At 30.9% G+C, this 17489-nt stretch overlaps 1 pseudogene; it reads left to right on the forward strand.

The window, feature by feature from the left end:
• Positions 1 to 3770: 3770 nt before the first annotated feature.
• Positions 3771 to 4184, forward strand: LOC145259249 (histone-lysine N-methyltransferase SETMAR pseudogene; annotated as a pseudogene).
• Positions 4185 to 17489: the final 13305 nt, after the last annotated feature.

The raw sequence follows: 17489 nt of genomic DNA on the forward strand, positions 1-17489 counted from the left end.
TTTATCAAAATATATTTGTTCATTAAATATACTTCTTGTTTCGTGGAATTTCAACATCTAATTTCAATAATTCTCCAAACGATAAAAGCGTAAGTTGACTTTGTCATTGTTCTCTTGATTACAAGCCTGGCTGCCCGGCATTGCCCGGGTATTTGAAGTTGTGTGTTGAGCAAAATAAAATAAAAGTGGAATTATGAAAGTAGACTCGAACCTGTGCAGCGAAAGAGGAAAGTAACGTGAATAAAAACCGGAAGTGGAGTATGCTTAAACTAAGTCTAGTCAATCAAAAAGAGGGGGTGACTTTCGAAAATACCGGCGAAAAAAGCGACTCCACCTAGCTGAAAAGTGACCAGTTTAGGATGAAGGATTTACTTTTTTAGCCATTTTGTTTTCATATTTATCGTCAAAGCGGTCGAGCTTCAAAAGGATACCAATTTTGTGAAAATCCGTTGAATCTCACGTATTTTTGTTGAGACATACAAACACATAAACATATATCACAAACCCACATACATACATTTAAGCAGACATGTGGATTTATATTAAAGATTTCAAGATATTCCTCAATTATATAGTACGCATCTGGTGAAAACAAAATACACACATTTAACGATGCTTCATGAATATTGCTAATATAAAAATTATTTATTAAGATATTTAAGTGGTATGTATCTCTAGAAGAAAGTCTCCGGAATCAGTAAATTCATTTTAATTTAGGGTCAACACACAAAGTAATATGACAGGTTTATTGTACAAAAAGTTACAATGTAACAAACCAGATATATATTTCGCATATTTTATCCATATTATTAAATCTGTAGACATACATAAACACACACACACGCACACATATATATTTCCGGAATATGTTTGTATGTATGTTTACATATATATATATATATATATATATATAATTTTAAGATGAATTGTTCCAAAATCAAATCCTTTTTACATGTTATTTCTATTGCAATCACAAATAAAAGTATAAATATTTAAAGGCGCGCACGGACTTTTATGGACACCATATATATATATATATATATATATATATATATATATATATGGTGTCCATAAAGAAAAAAATATATATGGATGTATATATTTCTAATATTATATTAGGTTGGTGCGAAAACAATATCGTTTTCTCACATGTTATATTTATATATGACTAGCAAGGCCACCTGACATTGCTCGGGACCGTGTGAGACAATGCGAAAAAATGTTGAACATACCTGTTATTCTTAGAATAGAGAAAGATTTTATGTTTATGTATCATTTGTCATCTTGAGCAAAATAATATTTTACCTACCCTAGGACTGGTATTACACAACACATGCATGAAATAATTGTACCTTAATTGGACAGGAAATTTACAGGACGTATGTGTAAAGAATTTCCTAACCTAGAACGGGTAATGTACAATACATATTTAAAATTATTACCATAAGTTTCTGTTGTGGTAAATGTTCGGTATGTTACAGGTAAGAGTGTGTTTGTTTCTACATCAGAGTTCTATAGTGGAGAAGCACCAGATTTTTTTATATGAATGTTATACTAATCGAATATATTATATAATTTTCGATTTTCATAACTTATGGACGTCACAGATAAGAATTTCATTGTTTTTCATATGGGTAATTCACTGTACAAGTGTATTATGTTCTGGGTAGGATACTGTATAAGTACAATATTTTCTAATTTAAATATCTAAAAACTCGACACTTTTAAGCAATTTTCTGTGGCGCTCAGTTTTCTGTGCGTCTACAGTAAGAAGTTGTTTGTTTTTTCATCTGTGTGCTATAGTGAAGAAGCACCGTATTTCTCATGTAAAAACATACTATTTGAATATATAACGTGATTTTCGGTTTTAATAACTTTTATGCACGTCACGGGTAGGATTTTATTTGTTTTTCATATGAGTACTATACTACACAAGCACCTTATTTCTTGGGTAGGATAATGTGCAAGTACGTTATTTATAATATATAAATGGCACTACTCGATGACTTTACATGATTTTCTGCCGTGCGAACTTTTCTCTATGTCATAGGTGAGGTTTGTTTTATAATAGATTGCTATAATAACGAAACACCTTATTTTTTATATAAATGTCATACTACTCGAATATATTGTATAATTTTCGGTTCGGATTATTTTTATGTACGCCACATGTAAGATTTTCTTTTGTTTTCCCTTTGGGTACTATATTGTTCGAGTACCTTATTTCTCGGTTAGGATACTGTATAAGTACTTTTTTCTTATGTAAAAATGAAAGAACTCGATACGTTTATGTAATTTTCTGTTGTGTTATATTTTCTGTACGGCAGGAGTAAAAATTTGTTTAGTTTGTTATTTTGGTGCTATAGTGAAGAATCACCTTATTTCTCATACTCGAATATTAAACAGGATTTTCGGTTTTAATAACTTTCATGTATGTCACAGGTAAGATGTTCTTTGTTTTTTTCATGAGTACTATACTACACAAGTACCTCATTACTTTTTGGAATATGAGTATACAAATATACAAACATATATAATACATTAAATTTATAATGATCAGTTAATTAGTATAGGAGTGAATCCAATACGTAGAAATATATAAGTATATACGTATGCTAATCATTCATAATGATCAGTTAATTCCATAGAAATATATACACATAATTAAAAATCATAATCATCGGTTAATTAGTTTAGGAGTGAATCCAATACATACAAATATATAAACATATACACATAATTAAAGGTAATAATGATCGGTTAATTAGTTTAGGAGTGATTGCAATACCTAAAAATATATAAACGTATACACATAATTTAAAATCATATTGATCTGTCAATAAGTTCAGGAGTGAATACAAGGCATAGAAATATATAAACATGTACACATAATTAATATTCTTAATGATCGGTTTATTAGTTTAGGAGTAAATCCAATACAAATGCCATTACTTGATCTATTTATGTGATTTTTGAAATGTAACAAATAAGCCGATATATCATATATATTTGAATATGACATTTTCGTTAGGTAAATCAAAACCATTCCTCTGTATTTTTCAAATAAAAGTGTTAATGTGTATTCATTATATAACATTTAAAAATCCAGAATATCGGAATGTAAAAAAAAAAAAGGAAAGAAAAAAATGATTGGGATCGAAACCGCAGCACTTACGCTAGTAATCGGGCACGTTAACCTTTGCACCAAAGAGACAATCGCTTTCAAAACATTGTGAAAGATCTTAATGAATATATTTCTCTTTTACTCAATGTAACGCATGCGCATAATGACGCTATTGTGCGATGATGGCAAAGGTGCTATTGCTTTCAAGTTTGAACCCTTTTTTAAATCCCTTAGCAATTATTTTAACCCATAAAATATCCCTAATAAAATTCTGTACAAAAAATGCAATCTTTTGAGCTATTGCACACCGTCTGTCGATCATCCGCCAGACAGACACACAGACATAGTGAGTTTTATATATTAGATTTCTGAATTCATTCATTGATATACATAGTCATCTTATGTATCATTTTGAAGCGCGTTCTTCACTCGATTAAACCGTCTTATTGGTTACCATTCTCAAACCTACATTTATTTTTTTTTACAGGCTTTTTAACTGCATGGACAAAATTCAAATCAGCACGATTTTCTTATTCTTATTCAAACAAGGCCGAAAAGATGCTGAGACTCTCCTTATCTCAATGATACGTTGTGCTCAGGAACCAATAATGAATGTGTGGTACAAGGGCGGTCAAAAAATTTCGCAATGTTGACGAGAGTCTCGGAGATGAAGACGGCCGCGGCCGGCCGACCGACTGCAGTTGATAACGAACATTTGAAAGTCGTGATTGAAGTCGATCCTCGCAAAATCACACGAGAAATTTCTGTTAAACTCGAGGTCGATTACTCAAGAGTTGTTTGCTATTTAAAGCAAATAGGGAAGTCAAGAAAGTTGGATAAATGCGTGCCGCATGAATTGAACGATAATCAAAAGAACCATGAGGTATCTTCTACGCTCTTGCTGCGCAATAAAAACGACCCATTTCTCGAATGGATTGTGACGTGTGGTGAGAAGTTGATCCTCTACGACAACCAGCGACGTTCGACACAGAGGTTGGATGCCGGAGAAGCTCCACAACACCTCCCGAACCGAAATTGCACAAAACAAAAGTTATGGTGACTCTCTGGTGGTCTGTGGTCAGTCTAATCCATAACAGCTTCTTGAATCCGGACGAATCAATTACTGTCGACTAATTAACGAAATGCACCAGAAGCTTCAACATATGTGCCCGAGATTGATCAATACGAAGGGACCAATTCTTCTGCATGACAAAACTCGCCCGCCTGTTGCTAAGCTGAACGAATTTGGGTATGAGACTCTGCCCCATCTGCCATATCCACCGACGTCTCTCCCACCGATTATCACTACTTCAAGCATCTCGACAACTTTCTGCACAAATAATGCTTTAGCAGCCGAGATTGTGCCGAATTGGTCTTGCATGATTCTAGAACCCCGGAGATTTTTTTTAATGGGATGAATAAACTTGTTTCTCGTTGGCAAGAATGTATCGAGTGACATAATTATTATTTCGATTAATAAAGTTTTTCTAAAAGGAGATATGATTTTTTTGACTTTGAAGATCGAAAAATGACATTCTTTTTGCACAAACCTTATATCTTAAATATCAAGATATATTTAATTATCGATGGGTACTGTTTGCTATTCCTAGCGCTTTTATAGACTGAGTCATCTCTTTTCAAAAAAAATATCAGCATCTTCCGCTACTCGTATATCACTAGTTAAATTGCAATTTCGTAAACAGATAGAAGAACCATTATGAAATTATATACACATCTCTCTCTCTCTCTCTCTCTCTCTCTCTCTATATATATATATATATATATATATATATATATATATAGATAGATATACATATATATATATATATATACATATGAATTACAATAAGTTTACCAAGGTAATCAAAATGGTAAACTTAAAATATATAATAAGTATTAAAGAGTTAATATTTACAAGTAAAATAATCTCAAAAAGGAGAGTATTTCTTCGAAACTCCGTGGATTAAGTACTATCCACTTATCTTGTGCTTCCTTTTTAAAATTGAATATGTATTTAACTCCTTTTCAAGATGTTTTTTAACATGTTTTATTAATCATTTGTTCATATATATATATATATATATATATATATATATATATATATATATATATATATATATATATATGATGAAATGATGGAAATAGAATTCCGACAAAATAGAGAAAATAAAAAGGAACAACCCGAATTATGTGTTCATCAACGAAATCTCGAAATAAAGACGAAACGTTGATGAACACATAATACGGTTTGTTCCTTTTTATTCTCTCTCTCTCTCTCTCTCTCTCTCTCTCTCTCTCTCTATATATATATATATATATATATATATATATATAGACTTATATGTAATATATTGAGTTCGTGTAATTCAGTAAATTTCCATATGCCAATAGGTTTTAAGCCAAGAATGGTCGACTTAAGGATTAAACTACAAAATTATCACATTTCATAATTGATCATTAATATACTGTGTATGCAAAATCAAGACTTCAAGACAAGGTGTTGTTGGCAACAAAAAGTGTATTTCATTTTACGTTACAATTGTTTCAATGTCTAGGACGAAAATTTCAAGCATTTTATCGTTTGAAAATGTTCAAAAACCAGCATTTCTTCAGACTTTATGAATAAACACACTAAAGGCAATGTAGCATTTTCTTTAATAGAAAGAAACAAAGGCGGGAGGGGGAATCCCTAACGGAAAAAGCATGCGAGAAACATTTACCTTGGTTGTGGTTACGGAAAAACCCATTTAAATATTAATATATCGCCTAATTTTCGTATCCTTATTTAAGAACAGAGTTATGTGAAGTTTTTACGGGGAGCCCTAGCCATTGAAAAAAAATCTTTTTTTAATACATTCCATTTATTGGGTTCCTAAATTCCTTTATTTCCTAATGATTGATTTTTTGTAAAAATACTTTTTTAAAAGTTTGGTATCTCTATATATATTATGGCCGTAACAACCTTATAAATATGTTTCACGTAAACAACTAATGATCCCTGCAGTAAAAGAGAAATAAATAAACAGTTTGACTCCGTTTACTTTTTATTAATATGTTAAAGTAAAGTAATTATTAATCGATACATAATAATGTTATTGAGGACAGTATTATTTAAAAATATAATATACATATATATATATGTGTGTGTGTGTGTGTGTGTGTCCGAGGCAGCGAAAGAGGAGAAGATAGCGAAAGAGAAAAAGAAATTTAGCAATAGCTCCCATTAACACCACATACACCATATACTATTGAAACATTTCTTATGAAACGAAATGCAATGAAATACATTTAATTAACAAAGAAAACTTTCGACACCTACATCTGAGGGGATATAAAATTTCACGATGGGTGTACCGATTGCTAAACACACTTGAATAGAATGATCGCCTGACGACACTAAAGTGAAAGCCAGCGCATATTGTCTTAAGTGGAAAACTACTGATATGCTACAAACAACGAAACAATATAACTTCCACCAACAAAGATGTCGGCCCGACTACCCTCTGTAAATAATGAATGCCTTTATAAATATACATGAACGCGGACAATTGTGAGCAAATATATTTATCATTAAGAATTTACAATAGTGTGGTTTGGGGTCTATTCAGCGCAGCGTACTGAATGAAAAGGACTTTATTTGTAATTATATTGCGTATTGATTGACTGGCGTACTCTGACACACGATATGGCAGCAGCAGCTGAAAAATAAAGCCTGTGCTTTCGAAATTGATAAATGCGAATGTTGGAGTCATTTTTCCTGTACTAACAGTTAAATCAAAAGACCCTATTTCAAGTAAATTCAGCTCGACAGAATTGAGACAAAATCTAATTCATGTAATGTATATATATATATATATATATATATATATATATATATATATATACATATATATATATATATATATATATATATATATATATATGTTAAATTGAGGTTACACAGATACTTTACGAGACTCCATACTTGGGGAGTCTACATTAATAATAGAAGAGATAGATGTGAACATTTCTTTAAACAGGGCGGATGCCTTATCAAAGAAGGGGATAGAGTCAAGCTTAATTAAAGTTAATTATACAAGACGATAAGACAAAACACATTACCTTGCGGTTGATGACAAACGAAAACAAAAGGTTTATAAAACATAAGACCTTTGTTCATATAGCTTGAGATTGGACCTCGATTCTGCTAACACTGCTACATTATCGCCTTTTTCTCACCTTTGTTTCCTAGGGAGGTTCTGCCAGTCTCTCCGTTCCGCTCTACCGTACTATCTCGGACAATCTGACTGATTACTTAGGACTGCATAACTTTGACTTCTAGTCTAACTTAAATGTATATATTGATTATATATTTCCTTGTGGCGTCGGCCACACATGTGAATTCCATTGTACATGCTTCCGACACTTGTCCTGCCAACACATCACAGATTTTCATTGCGGGCATTCTTTAATTTCATCGTCCCACTATTCTTGCATTGACCAATATAAACCAACACACCTTCCTGTTTACGGCAATCTTTTGTTGTATTAGTTATTCTAATTTGCATTCCTCATTAAAATGAATAATTCCTGTAATCGTATCTTAACTAACAGAAATTATAATTTTGATATTTTAATAACTGCGTTCGATTCCATAATTATCCTTCAATAATCATATTCGATTCTAATTACTTCGTCTCTTACGAAAAACCGAGAGCTGCCTACTTATGTATATATATACATTATATATATATATATATATATATATATATATATATATGAGAGAGCTACTTCAGTTAATCACATAATTTAATATACGAAGATATAATTTTATCGTACATTTTCAGTATTTACTTCAACAGTGCTCAATACATAGGTAGAGCTAGGTAGTAAGTTATAAAAATATGTGTAGCAATTAAGCTACACAGAATATTTCGCGTTTCATTCGCGTGAGAATTCGCCAGGTTTAGGCTTGGGAAATTTTCTGTGTAGCTTAATTGACATATATATTTTAATAACCTACTAATATATATATATATATATATATATATTTATATATTTATATATGTATATATATATATATAAATATGTATATATATATATATATATATATATATATATATATATATATATATATATATAATGAAGTCCTACCACAAACAACACCGAATACTGACAATTACCCTTCTCGCCTCTATAAACTATTTTGCAAGTGTAGCTGAAGTCTTAGGCAATAATATAACGATAATCAAATCTGAGTGAACTTCTTAAAGATTACTAGTTTGAAATGTGTGCATTCATATTCTGGTATAATCATAATTTCATCCATTAATAATTACTAATAACTAATCATAATAAAAGAACAAAAATAAAAGTAAGAATTTAAAAAGAAAGCATTATAAAAAATTACACTGTGCAACACTAAAAAAGTACAGGATATCTGCAGCAATTTTTGTATACCTAGTAACGTGGAAATTTTATTTCTGGCTTTCTTTTTGTTGAATTAAGTATAATTTGTGCAAAATTGCCACAGTCATAAATTTCAGTAAAAACGTCAAAAATGGGTTACTGACAACTTTGCAGTCACATATTATGTGTATTAAATTATAAATCTTAAGAGAAAAACACAGTTTAATATACACATATTATGTACATTATTTGTTAAATCATTTATTTGAATCATTTATTTGCTAAAGTCAGCCGAAATGAGCTATTTTTCCAGATTTAAGAGAGCTAGATGACAGAGCTAGCTTGGTTAGCATAATATTTTCTAGACCAAGGGCTAATTTTTTCAAAAGTAAAAACATAATGCTGTAGCACATGGTTTGATGTTCACCACCTTCCGAAAAGCCATGGTATTCGTCAAGAAAGGCATTTTTTAATGTAGGCTAAAAAAATCAAGGAAAAGAAGCTAAAACCTGCCTCAGAACCTTATTTGTAGGGCACGGGAAAAAATCTGAGGGTTAAAAATAGATATCCATTTAATAAAGTATTTTTTAACTAAAAACTACAATAAAGACAGGGTTATTGCGTATTTTAATGTTTTAAACATAAAGGGGCATTTTATACATTCTTTTCTGAAAATTAACTAAATTAAATGCAAAAAATAGAAATGAAATATTATCAACCCCTTACTTTATGTACGAAAGAATCTAATAACTTGCTAGTGGGCGTTTATAATGGCTTAACATGTTCACATTATGGAATCCTTATTTTTCTTTATAAAACAATTTACTTTTTTTCTTGTCTTTATTCTTTAGATGCAGTATAGGCTTTGATGATGACTTCAAGACAGTGCAAAAATGATCCAAGCAAATTCTGCTACATATGTTGCGAATTAACATTTGCTAAAGAAAGGCGCAGCATTACCAGCTATATCAAGAAATTGTACAAGGCGTACTTTCATTTTGATATAGGAGACCGAGACAAGTCATGGGCTCCTCATGCCTGTTGCCTTACATGTATGAAAACATTGAGCGCATGGTATGCAAAAAAGAATGTTCACATGAAGTTTGGTGGGCCAATGATTTGGCGAGAGCAGAAAGATCATTCTAATGATTGCTATTTTTGTCAGCAAGACTATACGGGCTGTACAACAGCAAAAAAAAAAAAGAAACACAATGTTTACCCAAATTTGCAATCAGCAATGCGCCCAGTTGAGCACTCAAAAGAATTGCCTGTACCAAAACCCCCTGATCAGGAAATGTGGAGTTCAAGCAGTGGAGATGAACATTACAGTGATGAAACAGTAGAATTTTCTAATTCAGAAAGCAATAATAAACCAATACTATTTTCTCAAGATGCTCTAAATGACTTATGCAGAGATCTTTATTTAACCAAAAACAAAAGTGAACTCCTTGCATCAAGGCTTAAAGAACGAAATCTTCTTAGAAAAGGTGTGAAAATAACATTGTACAGAAAACGTGCACAAAACTTGCATGTTTTTTTCAATTTGACAGATGATTTATGCTTCTGCAATGACATTGTTGGACTTTTTGAACAGCTGGAAATACAATATCATAACACCAACTGGCGACTTTTCTTAGATGCATCCAAGGAAAGCATAAAAGCTGTTTTGCTTCACAATGGGAACACCCTGCCATCTGTTCCTATAGCTTGCAGCACAACCATGAAAGAATCATATGAAAATTTAAAAAACAATTTTAGCAAGCATACATTATGAAGTCCATAAATGCCATGTTTGTGCAGATTTCAAGGTTATAGCCATGCTCACTGGCCTTCAGCCAGGCTATACTAAATTTTGTTGCTTCTTGTGCTTATGGGACTCTAGAGCAAGAGCTGAACACTATGTACGCAAGCACTGGCCTGCTAGAGATGAAATTGAGCAAGGAAAACATAACATCAAACAGAAACCACTTCTTCAAAGTGATAGAACCCATTTACCACCTTTGCATATTAAACTCGGTTTGTTCAAGCAGATTGTGAAAGCACTAGACAAGGATTCCTTGGCATTTGCATATCTTGCAGAAAAGTTTCCTTCATTAAGTCGAGCTAAAATAAAAGAAGGTATCTTCATAGGTCCCCAAATTCGAAAAATTGTTCTTGATGAAACTTTTAACACACATCTCACGAGAAAAGAAAAATGTGCCTTTGAGTCATTCAAGAAAGTTTGTGATAACTTCCTGCGAAAACATCGTTCAGAAGACTATGTGCAAGTTGTGAATGATCTATTGCATCATTTTCATGATATGAGATGTAACATGTCTCTAAAAGTTCATGTGCTCCACTCTCATTTGGATTTTTTTGCTGAGAATCTTGGCCATGTGAGTGATGAACATGGCGAAAGGTTCTATCAAGATATTTCATTAATAGAAAAACGTTTTAAAGGAAAATGGAACACTGGTATGTTGGCAGACTACTGCTGGAATTTAAAAAAAGGATGATGACACTCTACACAAGAGAGTTAAGAGGACAAATGTTGTTTAAACTGGTGAATTCGGTGTTTTTTTTCCAAAATAATTAATAATAAAGTACATGAACATGGTACCTAATCCAGAGAAATAAATGTCAGATTTGGAATCAGCATACTTTTCTTACACCGAAACAGGTCTTATATGTCTTGTACTTTTTTCAATTCAAATTTGTTGCACAGTGTTATTAGTAAAAGTTTTGAAAAATAAATGTCGTTTACTAAAAGCCATAATCACTTAAAAACGTGTCACACAATTGATCGTAAAAATAACCGGAATTTACGTCGTAAAATGTAGACAATTGTATTGAAGACGCTGTGCACAGAGGCATATGCCTGTATAACAACTACGTTTTAGATGTTTAAATGAGAAAACATATTCAGAAACTCAATATAATTAAATAAAACTGTTGAAAGTTGATTACTTAAAACAAATACTGTATTGTTTTGTTTTTTTCCAATCATAAAACTGACGTGTGATAAAAAGAAGCCTAAATGTTTACATAAAATGTGAACACATTGTTCGGGATACGGGAGGATAATAGTAAGATTTAAATTAGAAATAATTAAACATGTACATTAAGTTAATTGAATTAATAATAATATTAACACGTAAGTAGTATTGTCACCTGAAAATAGAATAAATAAAACACTGCCGGGAATCCTTTATTTTGACAATGATCGTATAATAAAACTTATACACGCAAGTTTGGACTATAAAATACTAAAGTTTTAATATGAAATTATGGCACAAAACTATTTTGAGAATTAAGAGATAACCTTGTTATGATTTTATTAATTGAAATCATCCGGAAATTATTAAAAGTTGCCAACAACCTGAAAGTTTTATCGGGCACGAGCGGAAGTAAAAAAAAAAAAAAAAAAAAAAAACACCTTTCAAAAGTAAAACAAGAAATGCTTGTAATTTGCACTGTTGTCAAAGGAATCTATCCCCCCTCTCTCTCTCTCTCCCTATATATATATATATATATATATATATATATATATATATATATATATATGTGTGTGTGTGTGTGTGTATGTAAAGTGAACGTGTCTGTGTGTCTGTGTACATTTTCTTTCCCAATAACTCTGTCAATTTTTAGTCTACAGACAGGAAATTTGATTTACAGGGTACTGAGATTTGGGAAAATCTAGGTGATTGTGTTTCGGCTTGAAATTTGGCGAGTAAGAGTAAAAGTTCAACGATTTGACATTTGAGAACTCTACCAAACTCCTCTGACAATTTTGGGTCTAAACACTTGAAATTTTAGATAGAGGTTCCTTGGACATAGATCTAACTTAATAACTGAAGCTGAGCCCAAAAAAATAAATGTTAAGGGGGCATAATAGAGGTCAAAGTTTAAAAAAAAATGACCGCTTTTCTTTTTGCTCAACATACACCTCCAAACATCCGGGCAACGCCGGGCTTAAATGCTAGTATTAAAAAAAGCAAGTGTCTTTTATAATAACATGTTTATAATGTGTGCTTGCCCATTTACTTATATCTATACTCATATGAATTTGGGTTATTTTGTGTATTTATATTCATATTTAAACATTTTTTTTATTAGTATTTACTTGCTTTCCCACCAAAACACAATGTGACACAAGGTCGTTTCTAATGTGGGGTTAAACCAGCTCCCCGAAAAAAAAGCAAAAGATGCACTCTGGTTGGGACCAAAATAATTATTGCCTTAGCATAGAAGTTTTCTCCTCCATTGACCTAGACAAATTACCTTAAGTATAACATCAAACAGATACTACCCTTTGATCTGGGCCCGAAAGCCAAGAACAACAGAAAAAAGGCAATACTTTTTTTCTGTTTATTTTAAAAGAAAATACAACTTTGTTATATATGTTTCCTGGAATTGCATTTCCTGGTGTTGCATTCATTTGCAGCAGATCTAGCTAATTTGCATATTCTTCTAAACATGCAATTTGATTAATTAGTTTTTTTCGCTTTCCTTATTGTATCATCATCTTTAGTTAACTATTACGTGTAATTATATTCATGCAAATATATATTATACATGATTCATACTTGCGTAATATCAGCGTAAAATGGTTATAGTAAACATAAAACTCTCTTTCTATATATATTTATGTATGCGATGATATATTTGTTTAAAAATGCATACTAAACTCTTCTGTCAGTGTTTTGTCTGCAAACATGAAACATAATATACAGGGTATTCAGGCCCATGCAAAACTATATATTTGTGTTTTAGCCGGTGAAAGTCCGTGCAAAAGTCTGAAAATTAAAATATGCATGTTTTACGTAATGTCTATTGTTCCGTGCTTTAATTTTAGCCCCGAGAAACATGTCTTCACAGCGCACGCATAAAAAGGAAAATGTACATCATAAGCTAAACGTTTTGGTTTCAAATCTCGATGGTGACGCAGGAGTCAGAATTTTTTTTAATTTTTAAATCATTATTGAGTCTAATAAATGCGAAATCTGTATAATCAGAGTATCATATTTGGCCGTACTCAACGATCTTGACATGCCGGGTGGCCTGCTAGTGTAGACTGCAAAATACTGACCGTGTTTATACAAGTATCATGCGTCTGGGATGTGAAAATGTTAATGAATTGTTCTTTCTTTGCGCTGAGGAGATGTCCTGTTGTGCAAACCTATATTATATAACATATTAAATAATTTTATTATAACAATGAAAATTGTACGGATTTTTTCAAAAATTTTACAAAAAACTATATTTAAAAAAGAGTAACTGTACCAATATTTCTCCGTTGTAATGTTGTAATTTATGAAATATATACAACTCTTGCATAGCGCTATTGAGCTATCAAATATAAAATATTGTTTAACATTTAACATTTATTACTTCCCTACGTAGGAAAATGACATAAAACACACACACACACACACACACACACACACACATATATATATATATATATATATGTGCAAACAGTTAATAAAATATGTTAAAAACCACTTTGAAATGAGTTAAAAACATATTTAATCTGAAAAAGAAACACTAGATAAATTGATAGTCCTTTAATCCTTTTAGTGTCGTTGCTTGCTGACATTTTTCTAAGTGATGTCCTGTACATTTCAGTTGACCTATATTATTTTGCCACATATATATTTTCGCGCCTTTAACATTTCCTGTCTGGGTAATTTTTACTTTTGTTTCCCTTTATTTTATATTTAATTTATCATTTTTTTCTCTCTCCTTTCTCTTCCCAGATCTTTTTTATTTATAGTTATGTCTCGGAAGTAGAGTGAAAAGCACATCTTATTTTTCGTTTATTAATATTATATTTTTCCTTTTACACATTTTTGTGAATTATTCCATGAATTTCTGCCTTTGGGTTATTATGGACCATCTTCTTCCAGTTACGGGATTTCCTTGGATTTTACTTGTACAAATGGAAATTCTTTTAACTTTCTTGAAGTTTTACATTTGCATTTTACCGTCACTGGATTTTTTATCTTCCACCAGACTATCCATTCATGTTTAATCACCTTTTTCTTTACCATATTCCCTCTGCTTCACTTTTTTGTTTTCAAGTAAGATCTTTGACTTAATTGTTGTTTCATCAAATACTTCTGCATGCTAAAATCCGAACCCGCATATTGCTGATTCCTATCCTCTGATCAGAAGGAGAGTATTTCTTGGAAACTCCGCGGATTAAGGACTATCCATTTATCTAGTGTTTCCTTTTCATGTTAAATATGTTTTTTTAAACTCATTTCAAAGTGTTTTTTTAAATATTTTATTAACTGTTTGCACATATTATAAGCTCTAATTCCTATTTGGTTTTATCGAGCTTTTATCTCTGGCTGAGATAATTTTATAAATATTAATTCTTTAATATTTATAATTTACTTTAATTTTACCATCTTTGATCATTTTGGTAAATTCAATTGTAATTTTCATTTTATATATATATATATATATATACATATATATATATATATACATATATATATATATATAACTACTTTATTTACTCACATAAATTACTATACGAAAATTATGCGTAAGCTTTAAGTATTTACTTCAAGAGTGCTCAATACGTAGGTAGAGCTAGCTATTAATTTATAAAATATATATGGCGATTAAGCTACACTGAATATTCTACTCTATGATTCTTCAGGTGGAATATTCAGTGTAGCTTAATCTCCATATATATTTTCTAACTTACTATATATATATATATATATATATATATATATATATATATATATATATATATATACGAGAAAATTCTTGATTTTCTAGTATGTAAAACACAGAAAAATGTTAAACATCGCTTATATAATATGAGATTTTACGTCAAAATTATAGTTTACTATGAATTAAAATTTATGCTCATATTTTCATTATATACTAACACTTATTAATCACTATTAATCACTAGCTATGCGTCACACTGTTGATTTAATATATAGTTTGCGGTAGCTTAACATGACCTACGTCCATACAGGAAAAACAACCAGATCGGCCAAGTATTTTCTGATGAGAATTTGAAAAGACAAACACACAAAGGTGATACACACACACACACACACACACACACACACACACACACACACACACACACACATATATATATATTTATATATAGTAATTTATAAAATATATATGGCGATTAAGCCACACTGAATATTCCGCTTTTCATCCACTCCAGGACTCTTCAGACTTATTCGTAATCCGATATATTTTATAACTTACTAACTAGCCCCCCATACGTTTTGAGCACTTTTGAAGTAAACACTTGTTTACGCATAAATTTATACTTTCGTATAGTAAGTTTATGTGAGTAGATGAAGTAGTTATACATATATATATATATATATATATATATATATATATATATACATACATAAACACACAAACAGAGAGAGAGAGAGAGAGACACACACATACATATATATATATATATATATATATATATATATATATATACATATACGACGCGTATTTAAACCATTGAGCGAAACCCACTATTAAGTTCTTTGTAAACAAACTGTAAGCGACGTAGTCCGATGGTTAGAGCAGACGACTGTCAACTCGACAGTTGTGGGTTCGATTAATTACTGGGGAAATGTGTATGTCTAGCCGCGCTGATGAGTTGTGATACAACGAAACACTACTGTATGTGGATGACAAATATATATATATATATATAAATATATATATATTATTTATTTAATTTTTTAAAGCAATTCTGTTGTGTTTATTATTCACTACCTGAGTACTTTACATTGAGAGATTACCTGCCGCTTGTTTATATTCTAGTGGCCCCTATATTTTGTGGACGCAGTATTTCTAATTAATTTATCATGGAAATATCTATTTAAATATTTTTATGTGCATACTGACGAGTAGTTAAAAAACATTTTACGCCTACATATAACTTAATTTTATGTGCGTAAAAAATATTTGAATGAATATTTAAATGATACATTAATTAGAATTAATATGCCCATAAATTTGGCGGTTGCTAGAATATAAACAAAGAGCAGATGAACTCTCCCTTTAAAGCACTTAGAGAGTAAAAAAAAACACCACAAAATCGCCAATAAAACAATAGATAAATAAACAATCTTACATTTAAATGCGATAAAAAAGTCCGTGTATAGAATTTTTGGGATGTCGTAGTTCGGTGGTAAAACATCAGGCTACGTATCAAGCGGTGGTGAGTTCGATTCCCAATAAGTTTAGCTATACTGATGAGAAGTCAAACTTCGAAATATTTAATATCTATATATTACTTAATTTTATGCAAGTAAAAAAAAATGTAAAAATAAATTATATATGTATATATACATATAAATACACCCCCCACCCACACACCCACACACACACACACATATATATATATATATATATATATATATATATATAGAGAGAGAGAGAGAGAGAGAGAGAGACAGACACAGAGTACGCTGAATATCAAAATTAGAGATATGTCAGATTACTAAGATTGACAGCATAACATCGACCGGATTACTTTCATCCTCAACTTGGACTATTATTTAAGGAATGCTTACAATAATTACAGTATCGTCCTTTATCCAGAATTTCCCACTGATCGATATATTGATAGATCAATTGGCCGTCTATAAAATACCAAAATTACTCTGTCAAAAACGAAATGATTAATGTACATCCAGAAGATGAAGGTCATTGGAGCAAATATTCAAAGACAGTCTACGATTCTCACATCATCCCAAGGAAAGACAAAAACATATATATATATATATATATATATATATATATATATATATATATATATATATATATATGATGACTATAGATGGAGTTCACCTCCCTGCGATAAGTAGAAGGATATCACAGTTAGGGACAACTTTTGGGAAAATAGCTAATATCATGGGAAGACGAAAAGCAAGTATTGCAACCAAAAGAAAACTCCTTAATGAATATATACTACCTGTGATGATCAAGTTTAGTGAAA

Source organism: Euprymna scolopes, chromosome 34 (genome assembly GCF_053919585.1).
Source record: "Euprymna scolopes isolate OS-2025 chromosome 34, ASM5391958v1, whole genome shotgun sequence".
Lineage (NCBI taxonomy): Eukaryota > Metazoa > Mollusca > Cephalopoda > Sepiida > Sepiolidae > Euprymna > Euprymna scolopes.